This window comes from Hemicordylus capensis, chromosome 3 (genome assembly GCF_027244095.1).
Source record: "Hemicordylus capensis ecotype Gifberg chromosome 3, rHemCap1.1.pri, whole genome shotgun sequence".
NCBI classification, from domain to species: Eukaryota; Metazoa; Chordata; class Lepidosauria; order Squamata; family Cordylidae; genus Hemicordylus; species Hemicordylus capensis.
In genome coordinates this window covers 69,235,676-69,261,395 of record NC_069659.1, presented here as the reverse complement: position 1 = coordinate 69,261,395, position 25,720 = coordinate 69,235,676, and the positions used below count along the sequence as shown (strand labels likewise).

The 25,720-nt window shown below is 40.6% G+C and overlaps 1 protein-coding gene and 1 long non-coding RNA gene across 8 annotated transcripts in view; both read left to right on the top strand.

Annotated features, from left to right (window-relative positions):
- Positions 1-19,291, top strand: part of LOC128349665 (uncharacterized) — a 229,506-nt gene extending 210,215 nt beyond the window's left edge. Inside the window, exons 4-7 of the long non-coding RNA XR_008318908.1 lie at positions 7,675-7,823; positions 8,726-8,774; positions 9,589-9,619; positions 18,003-19,291. This is a non-coding gene — a long non-coding RNA (uncharacterized LOC128349665). The remainder of the gene's footprint in view (positions 1-7,674; positions 7,824-8,725; positions 8,775-9,588; positions 9,620-18,002) is intronic.
- The window catches only part of CADM2 (cell adhesion molecule 2), a 717,808-nt gene that overhangs the window by 302,426 nt on the left and 389,662 nt on the right, over positions 1-25,720 (top strand). The window lies entirely within an intron of this gene.

Here is a 25,720-nt window from a genome sequence, read left to right as displayed (position 1 = left end):
AGACGATTTTGATCTACCTGTTCTGGATGGGGTCACACTTCCCCAGAATGAACAGGTTCGCAGTCTGGGAGTACTTCTGGATCCACACCTCTCTCTGTTTTCTCAGGTTGAGGCAGTGGCCAGGGGTGCTTTCTATCAGCTCCAGCTGATACGTCAGCTGCGTCTGTTTCTTGAGCTCAATGACCTCAAAACAGTGGTACATTTGTTGGTAACCTCCAGACTTGACTTTTGTAATGTGCTCTACATAGGGCTGCCTTTGTACGTAGTCCAGAAACTTAAGCTGGTTCAGAATGCGGCAGCCAGGTTGGTCTCTGGGTCATCTCTGCTAACCCCTGCTAACTTAACAGAGAGGCACCTTTTAATAGGGTGATTCTCTTTATTTTGCAGGGGGAGAGTAACTGGCCCTATCCACCCCCAGCACCGTACCTCTAGTGACTGTTGCTGGTGTCTATCTTATGTTTCTATTAGACTGTGAGCCCTTTGGGGACAGGAATCCATCTTCTTTATTTATTATTTCTCTGTGTGAACCGCCCTGAGCCATTTTTGGAAGGGCGGTATAGAAATTGAATTAATAATAATAATAAATAATAATAATACACCAGATATAACTGTATTCGAGAAGAAAGAAAAACAAGTCAAAATAATCGACATAGCAATGCCAGGGGATAGCAGAATAGAAGAAAAAGAAATAGAAAAAATCACCAAATACAAAGATCTACAAATTGAAATTGAAAGGCTGTGGCAGAAAAAGACCAAAATAATCCCAGTGGTAATTGGCGCCTGGGTGCAGTTCCAAAAGACCTTGAAGTGCACCTCAACACCATAGGGGCCACAGAAATCACCATCAGCCAATTACAAAAAGCAGCTTTACTGGGAACAGCCTATTTTCTGCGATGATATCTATAACAATTGACAATAAAATTCAGCCATCTCGGGTCCTTGGGAAGGACTCGATGTCTGGAGAAAACAAACCAGTCAATAACACCTGTCTGACTGTAAACAAGAGATAATAATTAATAAGAATGAAAACACCAAACAGTATCTGATCCAAAAAATACCACCTAGATTCAAGGAAAATTAGAGAAGTCCTGGAAATAATAAAGCAGCAAATAACAGCAGTGTCAAAGAAGATTAGCAGGTATGAAGCCAGAATTACATAACACAGGCAGAATCTCCAATTCCAGTCGAATCAGAGACGTTTCTACCAAAGCATAGAAGGAGAAACTGCTAGAAACCTAGAAACACCAAATAAAGAAGAAACAGTGCAATTCTGGGGGAAATTATGGGACAATCCAATAGATTATAATAAAAAAGCAGGCTGGATGAAAGAGGTCAAAAAATGTAACCAACAAATGCAAGATCTAATAATAACACCAGAATTAATAAGTGAAAGAGCAAAGAAAATTAAAAATTGGACTGCACCAGGCAACGATGAACTGCATGGCTTTTGGCTTAAACACCTAACAAGCCTTCATAAACAACTATCAAAACAGTTCAATCACATTTGCCAAGGAGGTGATATTGAACAATGGCTAACAACTGGGAAAACTCATCTCATCATGAAAGACCCAGCAAAAGGTGCAGTTCCAAGTAATTATAGACCGATAACCTGCCTGCCAACCATGTTCAAATTATTAACTGGAATAATAGCGGATGAAGTGATGCAACACTTATTAACTAACAAACAGCTCCCAGTTGAACAGAAAGGAAATTGCCCGAACACCAGAGGCACAAAAGACCAGCTGCTGATTGACAAAATGATTTTAGAAAATTGCAAGAGAAGAAAAAAAAATCTAAGTGTTCAATGGATTGACTACAAGAAAGCCTTCGATTCATTGCCTCACACATGGATACTAAAATGTTTAGAAGCAACTGGTGTCAGCAAAAACATTCAGATATTTATAAAAAAAAAAAAGCAATGAGCATGTGGAGTACACAGTTAACAATCAGTGGCGAGACACTTGGACAGGTTAGCATTAGAAGAGGTATTTTCCAAGAGGACTCACTATCCCCTCTGTTGTTTGTAATCACCATGACCCCACTTTCACAAATACTAAACAAAACAGACCTCGGCTACCAAACATCTAAAACATCAAGCCAAATCAACCATCTGCTGTACATGGATGATCTGAAGTTGTATGGAAAGTCCCAGTCAGAAATCGAATCACTGCTAAACACTGTCCGTATATTCAGTAGCGATATAGCAGTGGCGTTTGGACTAGACAAGTGTGCTGCATTAATAATGAACAGAGGAAAAATAAGAAAAACAGAAGGAATCGAACTGCCCAATGGAAGCAAGATCAAGAACCTGGAAGAGAAAGAACCTTACAAATACTTGGGCATTCTCCAGGCTGATAACATCGCACACACTGAAGTTAAAAGAAAAATAGGAAGTGAATACATCAGGAGAGTTAGAAAAATCCTCAAGTCCAAACTCAATGGCGGGAACACCATACAAGCCATAAACACCTGAGCTATACCTGTTATCAGATACAGTGCAGGAATAATAGACTGGATCCAGGCAGAGCTAGAGGCGCTGGATCGTAAGACCAGGAAAATCATGACCATCAATCATGCTCTGCACCCCCGCAGTGATATAGATAGGCTATACCTCCCTCGTAGCTCAGGTGGAAGAGGAATGCTGCAAGTCTATCAAACAGTAGAGGAGGAGAAAAGAGGCCTTGAAGAATATATCAAGGACAGTGAAGAAGATGCACTTCATATGGTCAATAACGTGAAACTATTCAACACCAATGAAAGAAAGCAGGCCTACAAGAAAGAACAAGTCAAGAACCGAGCAGAAAAATGGAGAAATAAGCCCCTGCATGGTCAATATTTGCACAATATAAGTGGAAAACCAGACATCACCAAGACCTGGCAATGGCTTAAGAATGGTAACTTGAAGAAAGATACAGAGGGTTTAATACTGGCTGCGCAAGAACAGGCACTAAGAACAAATGCAATAAGAGCAAAAGTTGAAAAATCCACAACAAACAGCAAGTGCCGCCTTTGTAAAGAAGCAGATGAAACAGTGGACCACCTGATCAGCTGTTGTAAGAAGATTGCACAGACTGACTAGAAACATAGTCATGACAAGGTAGCAGGGATGATGCACTGGAACATCTGCAAAAAATACAAGCTACCTGTAGCCAAACATTGGTGGGACCATAAAATTGAAAAATGTGAAGAAAATGAAGATGTAAAAATATTATGGGACTTCCGACTACAAACAGACAAACATCTGCCACACAATACACCAGATATAACTGTATTCGAGAAGAAAGAAAAACAAGTCAAAATAATCGACATAGCAATACCAGGGGATAGCAGAATAGAAGAAAAAGAAATAGAAAAAATCACCAAATACAAAGATCTACAAATTGAAATTGAAAGGCTGTGGCAGAAAAAGACCAAAATAATCCCAGTGGTAATTGGCGCCTGGGTGCAGTTCCAAAAGACCTTGAGGAGCACCTCAACACCATAGGGGCCACAGAAATCACCATCAGCCAATTACAAAAAGCAGCTTTACTGGGAACAGCCTATTTTCTGCGATGATATCTATAACAATTGACAATAAAATTCAGCCATCTCGGGTCCTTGGGAAGCACTCGATGTCTGGATAAAACAAACCAGTCAATAACACCTGTCTGACTGTGTAAACAAGAAATAATAATAATTATCTCGGAGAGACCACATTACTCCCTTGTTGATGGAGCTACACTGGCTGCCAATAGGTTTCCGGGCAAAATACAAAGTGCTAGTTATAACTTATAAAGTCCTAAACGGCTTAGGACCTGGGTATTTAAGAGAACATCTTCTTCGTTATGTGCCCCATCGCCCATTGAAGTCACTTGAGGCGGTCCATCTCCAGTTACCGCCAGCTCGTCTGGTGGCCACACAGAGACAGGCCTTCTCGATTGCTGCTCTGAAATTGTGGAATGCGCTCTCTGCTGAGATATGATCCTCCCCATCTCTAACTACTTTTAAGAAAACATTTGAAGACCCATCTCTTCACCCAAGCCTTTTCAGCTTTTTAAATTTGTAGGTTTTAATTTTATGCTGTTTTTAAATTTTTAAACTGTTTTAACCTTTTATATTTGTTTTAATTGTTTTTATGTCACTGTTAACCGCCCAGAGACGAAAGTTTGGGAAGTACATAAGTTTTATTTTATTTTTATTTATTAAAACATTTTTATACTGCCCAAAACTTACATCTCTGGGTGGTTAAATAAATAAACACAATTATTAAATAAATAAATATATAAATACAGGAAACAAGAAAAGAATCTGTGTGGACAACAAGTGAAGGAAAGAAGGACTCTTAAATATCCTTCAGAGTAACTTCCACTGAGAAACAGTGACATGGATGAAAGGCTTACAAGGGTGGAGCAAGAACTCCTTCCTCACAAAAGCCTGGCTGTATGTATCTCACAGCTGTAAAATGTGGGAAAGAGGGAGCAATTTTAGCTTCTCTGACCTTCCCGCAAACACCCTTTTCGCTCTCCTCATGGACATATTCCTGGATGCGTACAGGGCTTTTGCAGGGAATGGAGAGAGACTAAAAGTGTACAGTTAGATTCTTGTGAGGATGGAACTCTTGCTCCACCCAGACTTACTGGAAGGCAGGGTTATATAAATGGCATGGGCTAGCTATGATATTCAGGTTGTGGAAGTCTGGCTAAAAGCAAATCCAATTAATTATTTAGCTGAAGTTAAGGTTTGGTATTTTGTTATCAGTACAATTGATAATTTTGAAATGGCTCCAAAACCTAAGGGGCTGGGGTGGTCCTATTGTGTGATCAGATTCTTTTAGGCCCCGGTGGGCTCATCTGTACTTGGTATTAGATGGATTACCATAAGCAAAGTTAGTTAAACATGACCTTTGACCCTGTCTTCCAGATACCTTGACCCCACTTGACACCTCTGTTAACAGTTTGATTAATAAAATTGGGGTCAGACATATGCCTGTGCTCCCTTTTTACCCAAATGTTTTTGTTCAGTGGGTCCTCATTATTCATGGGGGTTCCGTCCTGCCAATTTCTGTGGATAACGAAACTATAAATAAACAAACCTTTAACCGTATGGGGATTTGTGTATGCATGCGGGCTTTGTGTGTTAGGTACCTAAGCACCCTGAAGTGTGCTGAAAATAACAGGATAAAGCAGGGGGAACAGAAATGAGCACACTACCTTGCTTTTCAGTTCTCCATCAATGCCCATCAAATTTCCAAATCCTCCAACTGTTGTTTCTTTTTGAGGGTATTTTTTCTTTCTTTCAGAAAAGAGTCCCAAAATGGCTCAGCACTATGAAGAGTGGCAGGAAATGATGTCAGAAGTCATTTCTGGCCACTCAAGAAGCACAGATAGGCAAAAAATGGCCCTATTCTTCTGCAAATAAAAAAGCCTGGATCCCTATGACCCAACTGCGGATACACAGAACCGTGGCTGCTGGGACGTCAGGCAAGGCCGTCTGTTTTGTCTCATTGATCTTATTGCAATAGTCATTACACATAAATAAAGTAATGTTTAAAAGAATGTAAATATTTATATAATAATATATTAATTCAGAAACAAATGTGATTTAAATATGTAAATAGTAATATGTTCATTGAGAAAGAAATTATTTCTATAAAATAAACTCAGCTGTTAAGTTAGTGTGGCAAAAGAAGAAGCAATAAAATGAAAAGATAAAAGGTTTAATAGAGCTTCAGAGACAATGTCACCAATACTTTTTAATATCTACATGAAACCACTGGATTAGTTCATCAGGAGATTTGGTGCAGAGTGTTATCACTATGCTGATGACACCCAAATCTATTTCTCCTTATAATCATCAGCAAGTAATGGTATCCATTCCCTAAATGCCTACCTACTGGCAGTAATGGGCTGGATGAGGGATAATAAATTGAAGCTGAATCCAAGCAAGATGGAGGTGCTCATTGTAGGGGATCAGAATATGAAGGATGGGATAGACCTTCCTGTTCTGGACAGGGTTATACTTCCCCAGAAGGAACAGGCAAGCAGTTTGGGGTGCTCATGGGGGACCTTATCCCCCCCCCAAGAGCATTCCTGTTCAGGACAGAGTTATACTCCTCCAGAAGGAACAGGCACACACTTTGTGAGGTGCTCTTGGACGGCCTCATCCTGGTATCTCAGGTGGAGGCTATGGCTAGGAGTGCCTTTTATCATATTTGCGTATGGCTATATTGTGCTTTTATTTTAAATCTTTTTAGTCAGATCTGTGTTTTTAAATTCTAGCTTAATATATTAATGGTGTAATTTTTATAGTCTTGTTTTAATTTTTGTGTGAACCGCCTTGGGATTGTTTGAATGAAAGGTGGTATACAATAACAATAAAACAAACAAACAAATCTTCAGCTGATTCAACAGCTGTTTCCATTCCTTGAAGAGGACAATCTCAAAACCATGGTGCACCAGCTGGTAACCTCCAGGCTTGACTATTGCAATGCACACTACATAGGGCTGCCTTTGTACACAGTCCAGAAACCTTAGTTAATTCAAAATGCCTCAGCCAGCTTGGTCTCTGGGGTAATTTAGAGAGACCATATTATGCTGGCACTTTAAAAAGATGCACTGGCTGCCAATACGTTTCCTGGCAAAATACAAAGTGTTGGTTATTACCCTGAATGGCTTAGGTTGGGGGTACCTTAAAGAATACCTTCTTATGTATGATCTCTACCATATGTTGAGGTCATCCAGAGAGGTCTGTCTCCAGCTGCCACCAATTCATCTGGTGGTGATTTGAGACTGAGATTTCTCTGTAGCTGTTCCTGGGTTGTGGAATGCACTCCCCACAGTGGTTTACAAACATTACTGACCTTAAGAGAACCCTTACAACTTTTTTGGGGGGGGGCCTTCCAGGCCAGACCAATTTTTTTAAAAATGATTTTGTTTTAACTGTTTTAAACTTTGTTAGAATTGTTTATATTTTGTGGTTTTAAGAATAATTTTTAAATGATTATATTTTGTTGCGGTTTTGGAAACCACCCAGAGCTGTTGGTTAGGATGGGATAAAAATATAATTAATAAATAAAGGATTCTCCATGATTGGTAATAATATGGATCTGGGTTGTGACACAAAGGTGGATTTTTAAAAAAGTGTAATAGCTCTTTATGTCATGTTTATGTTATGTATTACAGCATGATATAGAGACGTTTGAGAGTTTGGTCTGACTGCTGTATTACTGATCTAAGACAGAACAGATGAAGGGGGAGAAATGGCTACAAAAACAATACAGGAGGATGAAGGAATATTTATTCCGACACGTTTCCATTTTTGTCCAAGGAATATCTTCACTTAACCACCTGAGAAATATGTGTTCTTTCTAAAGCCCTAAGCAGAAGGCAAAAAACAAATAAACAAAAAACACTTTCAGTGTGAAAGCCATTTCCAACTCTGCTAGTCTCTGCACAGTACTGTGCTTTACTCAGTTCTGAGAGGGCCTTTTAAGTGATTGAGGAGTACACATGGATTGGATCTTGCACAGAGCTTTGATAAGGATCAGTTTCAGCTAAAGAGTTTTCATTTGTTAAATGTTATAACAAATGGTTATAAGTTATAGAAATCCAGATGTGATGCACAAAGAACAATATGCAGGTTGTATGTCTTGACTCTGATCCCACAAACTCAATAGTGTTAATTGCTTTTCTGCAGCTAGGGTTCTGGGGCATGTTATTTTAAGTTGGTATGTTACCCCAGGATGGGTCATTCCACATCATATGGACATTGGAAAACTATCTTGTTCCAGTCTTGCAGTAACCCACCACAGGCCATGTGGATGTTTGTAATCTATTTATCTACAGGTAGGATGATTTGGATTTTCTCTTTCCTTTAGGCCCTGTAGCCCAGTTTAAGTGTTCTCTCTCCCTCCCCCAGAGCTCATGATTTCACAGCTACTCAGGTCACTTTCCAGAGCATAATTAGAGGCTCTAAGCCAACGAGAATCCAGGACTGAGGGCAGACTCCCATTGGATGATAATGTGGAGGCAGCAAGCTTTCTCATGCTGCAGATTAAATTCCTCTTCCTGAGGTGCTCTTCCCAGGCCCTATAAGCAGTACCCCTAGATCCTGCCTTGCTTACACTCCCCACTGAATGTCCCTCACAGGTGTGCACTGGTTTTTGTTCCAGACCTGTCCTAAAGTCATTGGCCTTATGGAGGCTTGGTGAACTAGAGCATATTTGGTGGCTTCTGCATGCATGGCAATAGTAGGTTTGCAGTGTATACTGGGCTCACAGGTGGCCTATATTCAACTGTTCACGTGAAGAAAGCTGGAAATAGCTGCATGTTTTGTCTTTTGCACATTGATGCTATACATTGTATCATCATCCATTGCGTGCTTCTTCCACTTAGTTTAGTGAGATTAAGCAAAATCTCCAATTGCTTGTTCATGAAATGGAACTCCTTAAATAATATGACCACTTATTTGACAGACTGTTTCTCAGTATAGCTATTTTTTTTTAGAAATGTCATATTTATGTTAACGTGTACAATGTATTAATCATTATGTTTTAATTTATGTTGCATACATTAATATGTATATTCAAGTGTTAAGAAGTAATATCAAAATAAAATATCCAGGATTATTTTTTTAAAAACTGAAAAGGTGATTTTTCATCCAGTTTAATTTTAGTGTGTCAAAAATTGAATTGTTTCCTTTTTAGCTTATATACAAGTGTTATAATTTGTATTTTTAAATCCACCAGGCTCACCTTCAAAAATTAGGATTCAAAAGCTATCTATGCAATATACTCAGTAAGTAGGAAATGCAATTCATGATGCCCTCTCATTTGAGGTTATTTTTTGTATTACAGATTCAGTTATACTTAATATGCAAATTACATGATACTTCAGAGAAGTGGTACTTTAATTTGATTAATGTCTTACTTTATTTACCTCAGTGAAATGTCACCTGCCATTCAATCTACACACTAATGATAACAAAACAATGAACACCACAAACAGTTGAAGTAGATGCGACAGATCTCATTTGATGAACATAAACATTGATGTGTTTGCTGAGTGTGCTGAAATCCAGATACACAACACTTTTATTGTAAGCAGTCAGGAAATATTTATTTTTCTGTCACCTAGATATTTTGAGCCCTTTCTTACGATCCATGAGAAAGGGCTTGAAGGGGCAGCGAAGGAAGCCCCAAAAAGCTTACCTCCCCCACAAATGATGCACTCTGTTGGTCTGGGAGTGGAGATCACGCATCCAGATGTACAGTTGCCTTCTCAGGTTCAGGGTGCTGGGAGGTATCATCCCACCCCCCAGAACTCTCATTCTGCACTGCATGAGTGCTTAAAGCAGCCGGGGCCGGCAGAAAATCAGAAAAAATGGATTAAGGGGATAGCTGGCTTGGTGGGTTTGCTGCTGGAGCACCGCCAGTTCTTACGTGTGGGCAAAACTGGGCTTGGTTTTGCAACCCTTGTTTTGCCTGTGTGTGAGAAACAGCCTCTTTTTTAAATTAATGATTTCTCTGCCCCTGCCAATGTAACAAGTAAGCAACAAAAACAAACCATAAAACAATACAAAAAATAATTTCATCTCTCAACTTATTCACAGATGAGCACATGAAGAAAAACATGGGCTTAAGGTTGGTCTATATTACTCTGTTTGTTTGTTTGTTTGTTTGTTTGTTGTCTTTTCTTTTCTGGAAAGCTATTTCTCTACAGTCTTCCTAATTCCAAAACTTAATTGCTAAAGCTAAAAGCCTTTTGGACATCTAGCAGCTGATGTTACTGTTCGGAAAAGAAAATTTGAAGCTGCAAAGACAGAATTACAATGGGAACATGGAGCATACGGAGCATGAATATGGGAAAGCTTAACACAGTGAAAGAGGAAATGAATCAACTACAGTTGGACATATTGGGCATCCGTGAATTAAAATGGACTAGAATGGGACACTTTCAGTCAGAAAATCATACCATTTACTGCTAAGAACATGAAAACCAAAGGAGGAAAGATGTTTCTTTCATAGTCAGGAAGGATATAGCAATGACAGTACTTGGGTACAATGCAGTCAGTGACCAACTAATATTAATTAGATTTTGTGGACAACCATTTAACATGGCAGTTCTTCAAGTCTATGCCCCAACAACTGATGCAGAAGAAGAGGAAGTTGATGAGTTTTATGCTCAAGTTCAGTCTGACATTGACAGAACATGCAAGCAAGAAGTTCTGGTGTTGGTTGAAGACTGGAATGCCAAAGCTGGAAATGGTAAGGACGAAAACACAGTCGGATTATATGGCCTAGGAAACAGAAATGAAGCAGGAGAATGACATTAGTTTCTGCCAAGCCAATGATCTCTTCATTGCTAACACATTCTTCAGACAACCAAAGCAGCACCTGTACACATGGATATCACCAGATGGAGTACACAGAATCAAATTGATTATATTAGTGGTGCAACGAGGTGGAAGAGCAGAGTTATAACAGCAAATATGTGGCATGGGGCTGATTGTGGAACCGATCACGAACTGCTCATGTGCAAGTTCCAAGACAAGCTAAAGCAGAAAAACAAAGCTATTCAGCTTCCACGATATGATCTTGAGAATGTACCCACCATTTTCAAAGAAAACATCAGGATCTGCTTTGAAGTTCTGCACCTCATTTATAGGGAACCAGAGGAACTGTGGAATGAAATCAAAGAGGCTTTTAAGGATGAATGTGAAAAGAGATTGCCAAAGACCAAGAAACAAAAGAAAGCAAAATGGATGTTAAAACAGATGGTGGAAATTGCCCAGAAGAGGAGAGAAACCAAAATCAAGAAAGATAGAGACTTCAGAAAGAAACTTAAGAAGGAATTTCAGAAAGCTATTAGAAGAGACAAGGAGCAACACTACAATGACATTTGTAAAGACCTTGAGGATGGAAATAGACAAGGAAAAACAAGGCAAGTTTTCCAAAAGCTCTCTGAACTCAGAGGGAAGTTCCAGCCTCGAATTGGTATGTTAAGGAAAGCCAAAGGAACTGATTCAGAGAAGATCAAACAGAGATGGAAGGAGTATACTGAAAATCTGTACAGCAGGGACGTCAACATCCAAGATACTCTAGAAAATATTCCCTACTTGCAAGAACTTCTAGTATGGGAAGATGATGTTAGATCAGCACTCCAGTCATTACCAAGTCAGAAGGTGACAGAAATTGATGGAATAGCTACAGAACTATGGCAGGCAACAGAAGAAGAATCAGTCAAGGTTCTAACCAAATTATGCCAGCAAATTTGGAGAACAACAAAGCCAACAGATTGGAAGAGGTCAGTCTACATACCCATACAAAGAAAGGAGACTTAACAGATTGCACAAACCATCACACAACATCCTTAATTTCACATGCTAGCAGAATAATGCTCAGGATCATCCAACGCAGATTAGAGCCCTTCGTGGAAAGGGAAATACTGGATGTTCAAGCTGGTTTCAGAAAAGGCCTAGGAACAAGAGACATCATTGCTGATGCACACTGGATAATTGAGAAAGCCAAAGAATACCAGGAATAAGTCAATATGTATTTTATTGACTACATAAAAGCCTTTGATTTCTTCGATCATGTCAAGTTGTGGAATATCCTTAGGAAAATGGGTGTCCAAAATATCTCATTGTTCTCATTACAATCCTATACTCAGGTCAAGAAGCCACAGTCCATATGGAACATGGTGAAACATACTGGTTCCAGATCGTCAAAGGAGTAAGATAAGGCTGTATACTTTCTTCTTTTTAATTCAATTTAATCCTGAACAAATACTGAAAGAAGCTGGATTGGAAGAAGATAAGCATGGTTTTAAAATTGGAGGAAGAAATATCAATAACCTGCGCTATGCTGATGACACCACTCTGATAGCTGAGAATGTGGATGGTCTACAAGCTCTCGCAATGAAAGTCAAGAATCACAGTGAGAAAATGGGACTATTACTAAATGTAAAAAAGACAAAAATAATGACAATGGGTATAGCAACCAGCCTCAGAATTGACACTGAAGACACTGAAGTGGTGGATAGCTTCTGCCTTTTAGGATCGACTGTCAACAGTAAAGGATCCAGCAGTCAAGAAACACGCCGCAGACTAGCACTTGGTAGGATTGCAATGAAGGCCTTGGAAAGTGTGTGTGTGTGCGCGCGCGCGCGTGTGTGTACAGTTTTAACCATTTAAAAACAGTATAAAATTAAAACCTACAAATTTTAAAAGCTGAAAAAGCTTGGGTGAAGAGATGGGTCTTCAGATGTTTTTTAAAGATAGTCAGAGATGAGGATGATCTTATTTAGATGCCGTGACATGTCCACACCTACAAAGATTAGAATCGTTTGGACAATGGTTTTTTCCATGACACTCTATGGATGCAAAAGCTGGACTTTGAAGAAGCAAGATAGAACAAGCATTGACGCTTTTGAACTTTGGTGCTGGAGAAGACTTTTGAGGATACCATAGACATCCAGGAAAACAAACAAATGATCATAGACCTAATCAATCCAGAATTTTCACTCGAGGCACAAATGACCAGGCTCAAAACTATCATACTTTGGACACATTATGCAAAGACCTAGCTCCCTTGAGAAGTCCATAATGCTGGGGAAAGTTGAAGGAAAGAGAAGAAGAGGATGACCAGCAGCAAGGTGGATGGACTCGATTGTGACAGCAATGAATGCACCACTGAGAGACCTTAAAGGCCAAGTTGAAGACAGATCATCTTGGAGAGAATCTATCTATGTATTTACTAAGAGTCGAAACTGACTTGACAGCACTTAATCAATCAATCAAACAAACAAACTCAAAATTTAATTGTCACATGATATTGCAAACAACTGAGAAATTAAGTACTTTACCATATGCAAGCAGACTGGAAATGCCTGCAAATGAGGATTACTGTTAAATAATAATGGTATCATATGAGTATTCCAGTGATAAAATGGATAGAGTGCAACTGGGGGTAGGGAATCAAAGTAGCAGACTTTCAAGAGACACTGAAAAGCCACCTACTTAGCAATGATGTTTCTATTAAAGAAAATCTGGTATTTCTCCTAGGCATTTGCACAAGCATAAGCGGTAAAAGTCTTACTGTATGTCATGACTTGTTGCATTTCAAAAGACTAACCTATGCCAAACAGAGACATTTTGATAACAAAGACTCAACCTACCTCTCTTCTTTTACTCTGCCTCTCTTTCATCCTGTTTTCCTCACCCCTTTCTTCCTTTTAGCTCCTCTCCTCTTCACCTTAGTGTGTTTGGAAAACCACCAAAGCTTCTGCCCTTTGACAGCTCACTTCTCTGGTCTTTTTCTCTCCCTTCTCTCTATTTACAACTTAATGCATTGGGAATCAATAAAATACACAGGATGCCTGGCCTTAAGTTTATTTAAAATATCTGTATACAGACTTTGGACAGTCTGGATGACACAAGTTCAGAATATCTATGCCATGGGGAATGGACTGGAAGCTTTCTGCTGCTGGTTGTTCCCCATGTTCTAGCTGGATCTAGCATACATAACCCTAGCCCCAGTACCCTTGAAAATTAGTACAGTGAAAGGACTAAAGCAAACTCCAGCTGCCTGGTTGCAGTTTGCTCCAGCATCTCCACCAAATTACCTGCCAGCACAAACATTTCAAGCCAGTACTATCCAATCAACACCTACATTATCAGAATATTCCCATGACCCACCCCATAGCCTCCCATCCTTACTTGATGTTGTCCAGCTACCCTGCCACAGGCAGGGATGCAAATACAACTTGCATTCCTCTCCTGCCACAAAGCTTCCACCTAAGCAGTCTGTGAAGTCACCATGTTGGAGGAATTCCAGTGCATCAACCTTTTGCACCAATTATCCTAATGTTCACTAGGGACATTTGGAGTAGAGATAGTCAGTAAGGGTCTCCCTAGCTGTTCTACCTATCTCTAATCTATGATCCCTGATTTGACTCCTCAGGTATTTCCTGTGAGAGTCAGATTCCCTTCCTTTCCTCTTAGAGAGCAGATGGAAACATATATCTTTCTCTCCCTTCCTATTCATTATGTAGTCTTTAGATTAGGATTAGGTCTTTCCTATCCAAAAGTATACTTCACCAATAAATACTTAGTATTTGATTCTACAAGAATCTCCATGTGTTTTCTCTAAATAGCTGCAACAACTAAACTCTGCAATCTACTCTGTAACTGGAGTAGGTAACTTATTTAGTGCTCTGCTAATTGGGGTAAAAATTACAACCCACACACTCCAAGCATAACTGGAAAATATGGGGGGATAAATTGATCCTGTCACCCTTATACTCTGCCCTGTAAATGGCACAGAGTATAGTTATATAGAGGCAAGAACTCATTTCCCTGACAATGCAAAAGGCTCCTTGTTGTTTTTTTGCTTTGCTCTTTCAATGGCAAGAGAATGACAAACCCCCAACTGGCTTCTAAAATGAACATCTTAATCAGGCAAACCAGGGCATGAAGAAACCCAAAATTTCCAAAAGGCGGAGGGAATTGTATCTTAGCCAGATTGCTGGCAACATAAGTAATCAATTGAAGGCCCATTACTGTGTTCAAATTATATTTTCCCAGATGCAAGTCCAAAATATTCCACCTGAAAGAGAACACAGTGAGTGAGGATCAATCCTTAATGTCCACTTTCCAACCCCATCCTACCCCAGCCAGCTGGCACATGGGACTTATAAGCGCCCCCCAGATCTGCCTCCATAGCCCATATGGAGCAAGTGTAATTCATATAGTTCAAGCAGCAACCCAGCTGTTGAAAACACTTGATGGAACATGTGTGAAAATTGGAATGGAATAACAGGAAATCATAAGAAAAGCCCTGCTGGATCAGGCCCAAGACCCATTGAGTCCAGCAACCAGTTTCACACTGTAGCCCAGCAGATGCCTCTGGGAAGCCCAAAGACAAGAGCTGAGGACATACCGTCTCTCCTGCTGTTATACCTTTGGAACTAGTATTTAGAGGTATATTGCTTCTGAAGCTGGAGATGGCCTATAGCCTTCAGATTAGTAGCTGTTGATAAAACTGTTCTCCATGAATTTATCTAAACCCCCTTTAAAGCCATCCAGGCTGTTGGCTGTCACCACATCTTGTGACAGAGAATTCCATAGATTAATTATGCTTTGTGTGAAAAGGTACTTTCTTTTGTTGCTCCTAAATTTCCTAGCATGCAGTTTCATGTGGTGACTGCCAGTTCTAGTGTTACATGAGAGGGAGAAAAATGTATCTCTATCCACTTTCTCCACACCATGCATGATTTTATAGACCTCTATCATGTCTCCCCTCAGTTGTCTTTTTTCTAAAATACTAGAAAGCGCAGGTATTGTAGCCTTGCCTCCTCAGGAAGGTGCCCTAGGCCCCTTATCTAAGCCCTCTTCTGCACCTTTCCAGTCTTACAATGTGCTTCTTAAGATATGAACCAGAATTGTATGCAGTTCTCCAAAAGTGACTGCACTATAGTTTTGTATAAGGGCATTCTAAAATATTTCTCATGAGAACAATGAGATGTTCTGGACACCCATTTTCCTAAGAAAATTCCACAACTTGACATGGTCAATACAATCAAAGGCTTTTATGTATTCACTAAAGCACATATTGACTTATTTCTGGTATTCTTTGGCTTTCTCAATTATCCAGGATGCATCAGCAATGATGTCTCTTGTTCCTTGACCTTTTCTGAAACTAGCTTGAACATCTGGCATTTCCCTTTCCACGTAGGGCTCTAATCTGCATTGGATGATCCTGAGCATTATCTTGCTAGCAGGTGAAATTAAGGATATTGTGCGATGGTTTGCGCAAACCGTTAAGTCTCCTTTCTTTGTACGGGTATGTAAACTGACCTCTTCTAAGATCGGCAAAGGAGTAAGACAAGGCTGTATACTTTCTCCTTCTTTATTCAATTTATATGCTGAACATATACTGAGAGAAGCTGGACTGGAAGAAGATGAGCGTGCTTTTAAAGCTGGAGGAAGAAATATCAATAACCTGCACTATGCTGATGACACCACTCTGATAGCTGAGACTGCAGATGATCTGCAAGCTCTAGTAATGAAAGTCAAGGAGCACGATGAAAAAATGGGACTACAACTAAATGTAAAGAAGACTTAAGTAATGACAACGTGTACAGAAACCAGCCTCAGAATTGACACTGAAGACACTGAAGTGGTGGATAGCTTTTGCCTTTTAGGATTGACCGTCAACAGTAAAGGATCCAGCAGTCAAGAAACACGCCACACACTAGCACTTGGTAGAGTTGCAATGAAGGCCTTGGAAAGGATATTTATGCCGTGACATTTCTACACCTACAAAGATTAGAATCACTTGGACAATGGTTTTCCCCGTGACATTCTATGGATGCAAAAGCTGGACTTTGAAGAAGCAAGATAGAAAAAACATTGACGCTTTTGAACTTTGGTGCTGGAGAAGACTTTTGAGGATACCATGGACAGCCAGGAAAATAAACAAATGGATCATAGAACAAATCCATCCAGAATCTTTACTCGAAGCACAAATGACCAGGCTCAAATTATCATACTTTGGACACATAATGTGAAGATCCAGCTCCCTTGAAAAGTCCATAATGCTGGGGAAAGTTGGAGAGTGAAGAAAAGGACGACAGACAGCAAGGTGGAATGACTCGATTACGACAGCAATGAATGCACCACTGAGAGACCTTAAAGGCCAAGTTGATGACAGATCGTCCTGGAGAGAATCTATCTATGTAGTCACTAAGAGTCGACACCGACTTGATGGCACTTAATCCATCCATCCATCCATCCATCCATCCATCCATCCTCTAATCAATTCTAATATGAGCAGTTCTATTTTCAATCCCCTTCCTAATGATTCCAGGCATGGAATTGGCCTTTTTCACAGCTGCCACCCATTGAGTTGGCACTTTCAACTAGCTGTTCACCATGACCCTTAGATTCCTCTCCTGACCCCTAGATTCCTCAGTCACCGACAGCTCAGACCCCATCAGAATCATTTTACACTTGCAAACATTGAACCACATTTGCCATTTTGTCACCCACTTCCCCATTTTGGAGTGATCCTTTTGGATGTCATCACAATCTCTTTTGGATTTCACTATCTTAAATAGTTTGGTGTCATCTGGAAATCAGGCCACCTCACTTCTTACCCCAACTTCTCGGTCATTTATAGGTAAATTAAAAGGCACTGGTCTCAGTACAGATCCCTGAGGGACCCCACTGGCCCTACCCTGAGTCTCCTTGGCTGGCAGCAGCCTGATTCAGGCCCATTTGGGGCTTTTTCTGGCCAGTCTTGGGTCTTTGCACAGGCATAGAGGCCATTTGTGTGGTCCAAAGCTCCACAGGCAGAGGTACCAGCTCTGAACATGTGGAACTGGAATCAGAAAAGCACATCAGACACCTTGTTGTTGACCCCAGGAATGTTCTGAGTTTTTGGGGGGTTTTTTCTAAAGGTTAAATTGCAAGCACCTCTGCACAAATTTGCTAAAGAAACATGACCCTGGGTGAATGGGATTTCACAGTTTGGAGACAAGTTGTCACATCAAAATGTTACAATCTGATTCTCTTCCTCAAATGGTCACAGCCACGAGAACTGGAAAGATTTTTTAAAAGGTGCGATTCCTATCCCTGCCCTTGGTCACACATGCTCCTGCCACCTGCTACCATTGCTAGCTGCCACAGATGGGCCCTGATGCAAAGACATGTGAATCCTATATGAGGTTGACTTTCAGAATTCAGGCACATGCTATTTTGGCTAGACTTGTGTCAGAACAGTTCTCTAATATTCACCCTGGAGCAAACACATGAGTATGTTGGACCTCCCCAGTAGTACCCCCCACACCTGTAGTCCGAGGTTCCCCTGTTCCTCCTATACCTGATCCCTGCCAGGATCCCCACCATAACTGCAGTAGATGCATTACTCACCAGGGCTGCCACCCAGCCACTGCTCTCACTTTGTAACAAGAAACATATTTGCAAAGAATAGTCTACATCAACTGAATCTGTTTCTGATCTAGGATTTAGATCTGCTGCCTTTGGCTTCTTTTTGTAGACCACCTCTGCTTCAACAGAAGAATCTGCTGTTGCTTGAACTATGACTGACTTGCCAGCTGCAAAGCAACCACTCTACTTGCTCATTCTGAAATCCATGCAAATATGTAATTCCATAGATTTCCACCAGCAGCCATGTTGGGATGCCAGCCTACCTCCAAGGAAATACAAAATATATATGTTTTGTCTTTCTACCTCTTCTCTTCTTTCGCAAGATGGTGTGTACGTAGGATTATCATCCCCGAAACATTACTGCTACATGTGTTTCCAGTGTCTGACTGTAAAACTCTCTGTCTCAATAAATGTTAGGGGAAAGACCTCATTACTGTATATTGCTTTGTTCTTTCAACTCAATGAATTTTCACTAGCTCATGGAATGATGGAGGCAAATAGGGATGTGCTGGTACATACACATAATTAATTATTTCTAATTCATTACTTGAGTGTCCCAGTAAAGGAATTAGTCAGAATCCATCAGATAGAAAGCGAGGAAAGTGTGATCAATTCAGTCATCCTGCTATCACCAACTGTCACTTGGCTGTTCCCCTTCGAAACCAGAGTCCATCAGCAGCCAGCACTTATTTATTTATTTATTTATTTATTATCATATTTTTATACTGCCTGATATACTTGCCTATACTGTAGATATCTAGGCAGTGTACAAAATGTAACACAATATTAAAGTCACAGATTAAAACCCACAAAACACAATAGAAACAATTGCATAAAACAGTTATTAAAATTAATTCTAATTAAAGCCTGCAAGAACAGGTGAGTGTTGAGGGTTGAATGTTTGAGACTTAGAGTGTTTCTCTAATAACTGTTTGCTTAGAAGTATGCAGCTGAACATGGGGAAGTTAAGCATCTAGAGATGGACAGTGCCAGACTTTAGAGCAGATTCAATTTCCCAAAAGCAACTAGCAATGCTTTGAACCTCATAAGGCTTGCCAGTCAGCTGTATGTACCACACTCTGGTCTACTTAACTAACTACTTTCAACTGTGAAATGGTTATATTCAGCCCAGTTCCAAGAAGGATGCCACAGTCCTTTTAAAAGTAAACTTCAGAAAGATTTTTATTTCTGTTTCAGTCAAAGACCGTAAATAAAGTATGATGATGATAAACTTCAGCATAATAAACATAATTTTTCTTATTTTCAAGAATTTCTTTATTACATGATTTCTAGTAGTATGGAAACAAATTGATATTTTTTCCTGTCCTTTTAAAAGTGACTTTATGTACATCACACCACAGTATTGTCATATGTATTTGTATATATAGAAAATGTATATAAACAATAAAAGGACCTAATAAAACCTGACATCTTTGTCTTGCTAGATTAGTAGCTGAATGTTTAATGGCTTTTGACAATGCTGTAGCATTAAACTGATGTTTATAAATAGTTTTCTTCCCTGTGGTTATGAAATATAACACACCAGCATTCTTCTTTGATGAAATCTATGCAGGACATGTAAGGAGTGCTGAAAAACAGATTTTTTTTTCTCCTTAGCATATCCAAAGTGGGATTTAATTTGTCATCTGTTCTTGTAACTTTGCAATGTTTTTGAAGTATGGCCTGATTGACATTACCAACTTGCATTTTGGCAGCAAGCAGAGCTGGCAGCCCTAAATCAGCTGGCAGTCATGCTCATTTCCCACCACTAATGAATATATGGTTGGCGAGGACTAGAGACATGGCCTTTTCGGTTGTGGCCACTTGGCATTGGAACACCCTGCATGAAGAGCCTCGTCATGCTTCCTTTCTCAGTGTTTTTTAAAAAAAACAATTAAAAACACTTATTTTTAAAGAAGCTTGAAAGGTTTTATGTGCTGCTTATACATGATAGGTTCTTTAGTTTTTTATAGTTCTCAGTTTTTAGCTTTTTAATAATAACTTTTAATTGTAAACTTTTTTTAAAAAAGTAATTTTAAATATGGTTTTAGCCTGGTCTTTTAACTTGCTTAACTTTATTAGTCCTATCTTTTACATTTGTATATCTTTTATTAATATTGTGAGCAGCCCCGAGCCATGGTGTACTGGAGGGGAGGAGTATAAATATTCTAAATGAAATAAATAAATAAACAAATATGTGTATTATTTTGCCTGCCACCAAGGCAACAAGATCCCTCTTCATCTAGTCTCCCTAGGCTAAACACTCAAGACGACTCAGTTCAGCATATTATGGAGAACAGAATCCTCTGTGTAAGTTTCCCTAATTAACGTTTTATGGGCTCTGCCTCTTGCTGACTCTATGGTTTTGAAATATATTGTTTGTTCTGTCTCACAAGGGGGTTAGTCACCCTTTCCCCTAATCGTGGACAGGGTTTTTTTTCCTGTTAGAGGGCAGGACTTTAGCTCCTAGAGGTATTTGTAGCTCCAAGAGGTATTTCCTTGATTAGCATCCTTTGGTAAATTCTTGTTTGTTCTCTTGAATAATTGTGCTAGGAGGAATGGTGGAAAGACATCTGACAGACCTAGAACATAGCTTTGTCATATTTGAATAGTAGAAAACTGACTGACATCCAGACTATGGTTACACAGGTGTAGAGGGAGGCCAGCAGCAGGCCCAGTCTCAGCCCGCCGCTATGGCCCCCTAGCCCCACCACCTGGATCAGCGTCTGGCACCAGACGTAGGGTGTGGTTTACCACATCCCCTCTATCTGATGTCAGTAGCGAGGGGCATGGTTTAGTTCCCAAATGGGGTCGTGCTGCCCTGTTTGGGAGCTTAATCAGACAGTGCTATATTTGCAGCGTGGCCAGAGCAGATTTCCCTGACAAAGGCAGAAGCCCAGGTTCTTTGAACCCATTCGCTCAATGGTGGTTCCACCCCTGTGGTTGCACTAGTGCACTGAACAAAGGGGCACCTGTACAAGTAAGTCATGAAGCTGAATGGATGCTCAAAGTTGCTCAATCATTTGTGCACTGAAAAAACTAATACTGAAAACCTTGCCTTTCATGGCCACATCTGCTGTTCCACATACCTGCAGTCAGGCAATTGACATCCAACCTTGATATACGTCGACAAAAAGGGGTTAAATTTTGAGTATCCTTTGAGGTCATTTCAGGCTACCATTTTGAAGCTCCAGAGCCATGTTGAGGCTCTTTGCGGGGGGGCATTTTTTTCCAGTTTTACTACCCATGGAAATTGGCAGGAATGGAATCCTGTGGATAATGAGGTCCACCCTATCTGATTCATTGTTTTTATGAGAAACAGGTACTACCAGATGTTAAAAGGAAACTAGGAAGGATCATTAGAGGATAGTGGCAGTCAATGATTACTGTTCTTAATTTAAAAAAAATTACCAGAAGAAAATTGAGAGTATGAGGTAAAAACAACTGTTTAGGCTGGGGTGTCTCAATATTGCGTCTTGCTGTGACAGTGCATTTCAAATTCAAATATTATCTACTCACATAAAAGATATGGAAAATACACTGTTGGTTTTTGGTTTTTTGTTTTAACTTTAGGGATGAAGTTTGAATGGAACAGAAACCGAGATTCATTTATCCCTAAACTTCATCCCTCCAATGCTTTTTAACATCTAGATGAAAACACTGGGAGACATCATCAGGAGATTTGGTGCAGGGTGCTATAAATATGGTGATGACGCCCATCATCAGGAGAAGGCATAATCTCCCTAAATGCCTGTCTGGAGACGGTTTGGATGAGGAATAAGAAACTGAGACTTAATCCAGATAGGAAGGAGGTACTTATTGTGCAGCTACCTAATGGCACAGTGGGGAAATGACTTGCCTAGCAAGCAAGAGGTTGCTGGTCCAAATCCCCACTGGTATGGTTCCTAGAATATGGGAAACACCTATATCGGGCAGCAGCAATATAGGAAGCTGCTGAAAGGCATCATCTCACACTGCACGGGAGGCGGCAATGGTAAAGCCCTCCTGTATTCTACCAAAGACATGGCTCTGTGGTCTCCAGGAGTCAACACCGACTCAAGGACACAACTTTACTTGTTGCAGTCTGGGAATGCTTCTGGAACCAAACTTCTCCCTGGTGTCTCAGGTTGAGGTGGTGGCCAACGGTGCTTTCTATCAGCTTCATCTGAGAGAAACTACCTGAGTATAGTGGCACATATGCAGGTAACCCCCAGACTTGACTACTGCAATGCACTATATGTGTGGTTGCCTTTGTACATAGTTCAGAAACTGTAGTTGGTACACAGTGTGGCAGCAAGTTTGGTCTCTGTGTCATCTGGGAGATACCATATTACTCCTATATTAAAAGAAATACACTGGCTGCCAGAAGGTTTCAGAGCTTCAAGGTACTTGTTATAACCTATATAGCTCTAAAAAGCTTAGGCTCAGAGTATTGCCTTTTCTCACAAGCAATGAAAAGCAGGTTAAGGAAGCCCCGCCCAGTTTCCAGCTGTCATCGGAACCACTGGGTTTGCAGGCGAGGCTGGTGGCTAGCCCACCTAATTCCCTTTCCCTTCCCCATTGCCCTGATCCTGAGTTGCTACTCACGAGGAGACCCCCAGCCCGGAGGCTAAAACAACTCTCCCAGCATCGGGGGTCTCCCCAGAATGCCACACACACTCACATCGGGCATTCTGGGTCTTCCGGGTGGGTGGGTGGCCCCTGATCCCCTCTGCCCCAAATAGCTCCATGACAGAGCAGGTAATCGTGTGGGCAGGCTCTGTGCTCATCTGCTGGGAGAATGTGTCAAGTCAGGTTGCATCACCTCGATAATGCACCACACTAGTGTGACCTGCATTAGGGGGATTCCCCTGCCCTAACTTAGTCTGCCAGCCATGGCTGCAAGCAGCCGCAGCTGACACATGAGCAGAAAAATTGGGTTAGGAGAGTGCTCACTTACCCCGTTGAGAGGAGGCTCCATAGGCGGGTTTGCTGCCACCGGAATGGTGTGTGATCCCAGAGGTTTACACGCACATGCAAAACCGGGCTGGCCTTCCTTAGCCTGGATTTTCACTCGTGTGTTTAGGCTCAATAAGAACTAGAAATGAAAATTTTCTATTAAAGTACAGTGGCTCACAAACCATGTAGTGTTTTAGTTTCTGCAGTCTGTGGGCACTGCTGTGTCTTCCAAGTGCAGGTCGTGCTAGAGCACATGTTGTGCTAGGATACATATTGCACTAATGCTGAAATTTCACGAGGGAACAGCATGATCACATGGCCAATGGAAATAATGGCCATGCAATCACAATACTGCTTTGTGCAATTTCACTGTTTGCACTCTAATACAGATTGCATTTTGAAGATACAACTCCCCATGCAGAGTGCAAAATATCTTCCGAATGCTGCACAGTATGTGAGCAGTATACTTATGAATACTAGATGATAAACAAGAGCAGATGGCTATTTCTATAATTCTTTTCTTGTGAGCATTCCAGTGGCATCTGCCTGAAGATGGTAAGTTCTGATCTTTGATATACTTGATGCTGTCCAATATATAATGTTGATTATTGTGCTTTATGAATTCATACCAAGCTTCATACCCTTGAGTGACCTATGCTATTTTCAACATGCTGAACAATTCTTGCATATAACATCTTTGATTCATTAGAGGAAATTGGAAACCACAGTTTTATAAGCTCTGAAATAGTTGCAGAAATATGCTTGTATTGTATTGTCGATATTGTAGGCATTTTAGACATAAACATTTCTTTCTGCTATATCAGTTCAAAAAGGTTAGCTTTCCAGACTGAATTACTGGGGGGGGGGGTGGACAATAGATTTACACTAATCTATGATCAAGGTATCAGCAGTTAGACTCATATTCAAATACTTCTGGAAAAACTGACATATTAATGAACAAATAGCTATGAAATTTTATTGTTTATTTAATGACCAGACACTATAGAGTGGAAAACTCTCTGGAGAGGAGAGCTAGTCTTGTGGTAGCAAGCATCACTTGTCTCCTTAGCTAAGCAGGGTCCACCCTGGTTGCATATAAATGGGAGACTAGAAGTATGAGCACTGTAAGATACTCCCCTCAGGGGATGGAGCTACTCTGGGAAGAGCAGAAGGTTCCAAGTTCCCTCCCTGGCTTCTCCAAGATAGGACGGAGAGAGGTTCCTGCCTGCAACCATGGAGAAGCTGCTTCCAGTCTGTGAAGACAATACTGAACTAGATAGACCAATGGTCTGACTCAGCATATGGCAGTCTCCTATGTTTCTATGAAACCTGAAACAATTGTTTGTGATAGGGCTGGCCTGGAGACACAGGCTTTCTTAAATAAAAGATATGCCCTTTACAAGATTAGGATTTTTCATGAGGAGCCCTTTCTCATGATCCCATGAGCAGGCTTAAGGGTGGGTGGTGGGGAGAACTACAGTAGTTTACCTTCCCCGCAGATGATCCAGAAGAGTTGCTGGGCATGGGGATCGTGTGCGCAGCTGAGCAGCTGATGTCACAGGTAGCACAAAAGTTTGGGGGTCAGGACGAATCGTCCTGGTCCCCGGAAATCTCACAATGCATTGAGTGTGCACTGCATTGTGGGGGTCCGCTCCTGTGTTAGTGCCAGCTGGGAGCACGGGCACTGACACACAACCATTTAGCTCAGGTTAAGGGTGCACTCATGCCCTTAAGCTTGGCTAATCAGCGGGCTCCCTAGGCAGCTTTGTCACTGAGTCACCACTGCGACTCCTGGCAGTTCTCACAGGCAGCCAAGCCTGGGCTGCCCTTACTCGGTATTGGCTGCTCATGAGAACAGCCTCAAGGTGTTTTATTTCTGTGGTATATGTCACTATTTTCAGGATGCAAGCGGATTGATTGAACAATTTGTTTTTTAATAGATGCCAAGTACTTTGTCCAATAAGCTATGCTTTAGGGATCTATAATGTCTTATAACTTGTATAGCATTCCTGTCTTCAAATATTTCAGAGGCAGAGAGTATCTATTCAGATCTGTGTCAGCACGAGTATTGTACTTCAGATGACAGGATTATGATTGTGAGTACTAGAGACTGTAGGATATAGGTCGTCAAGGTATAATGAACCATGAATGCAAAAGGTGATTTGGATCTATTCCGCAGTCATTTTAAATTGTTTGTTATGATCACCTATTATAGGGATTGGCAGGATTAATATTTTGGGAAGACCATTAATGATGACAAAGAGCAAGTAGCAGGAATAGCATCCCTTTGCAAAGGCTGTGGTAGATGTAGATGTTTGTGTGCAAATTTCTACTGTGGGGGATTTTAGAGGAGTAGGATAAGTAGACTAGGAAAGTCCAGCAAGGTCGTGATGACTGTCAATTGGCTATGTCCACTGATGTAACATTACTTCACCATTAGTAAGGTGATTCTGGACAGCTGTCTTTTGGGACTGAGTAGATGATTTTAGGATGTCTCAAGAGAAAGGCCAATCAGGAAGTGTATTTGATAGAGATCAGATTTAGGTTTGGAAATTTCATATCAAGACTGTATGGAACCAGGTAGGATATTACCTTGTATGCTGTGCATACAGGAATGGTTTGTCTTTTTGAAGTATTTCTGGCTGGCTGGACAAATAAAATGATTTTGTTGATTAGATCTCATGGCAATTGCAATTCCCAAAACATAACATGAAATGGTTAATGATACAAATTCTGCTCAACAACAATTACACTTCACATAAATAAACCTACATTAAACAAAGTGATAATACATACAGTCATTGATGTTTAGATGTATAGTATCCCCTTATCCTTGCAGCCTGTACAGCAAACT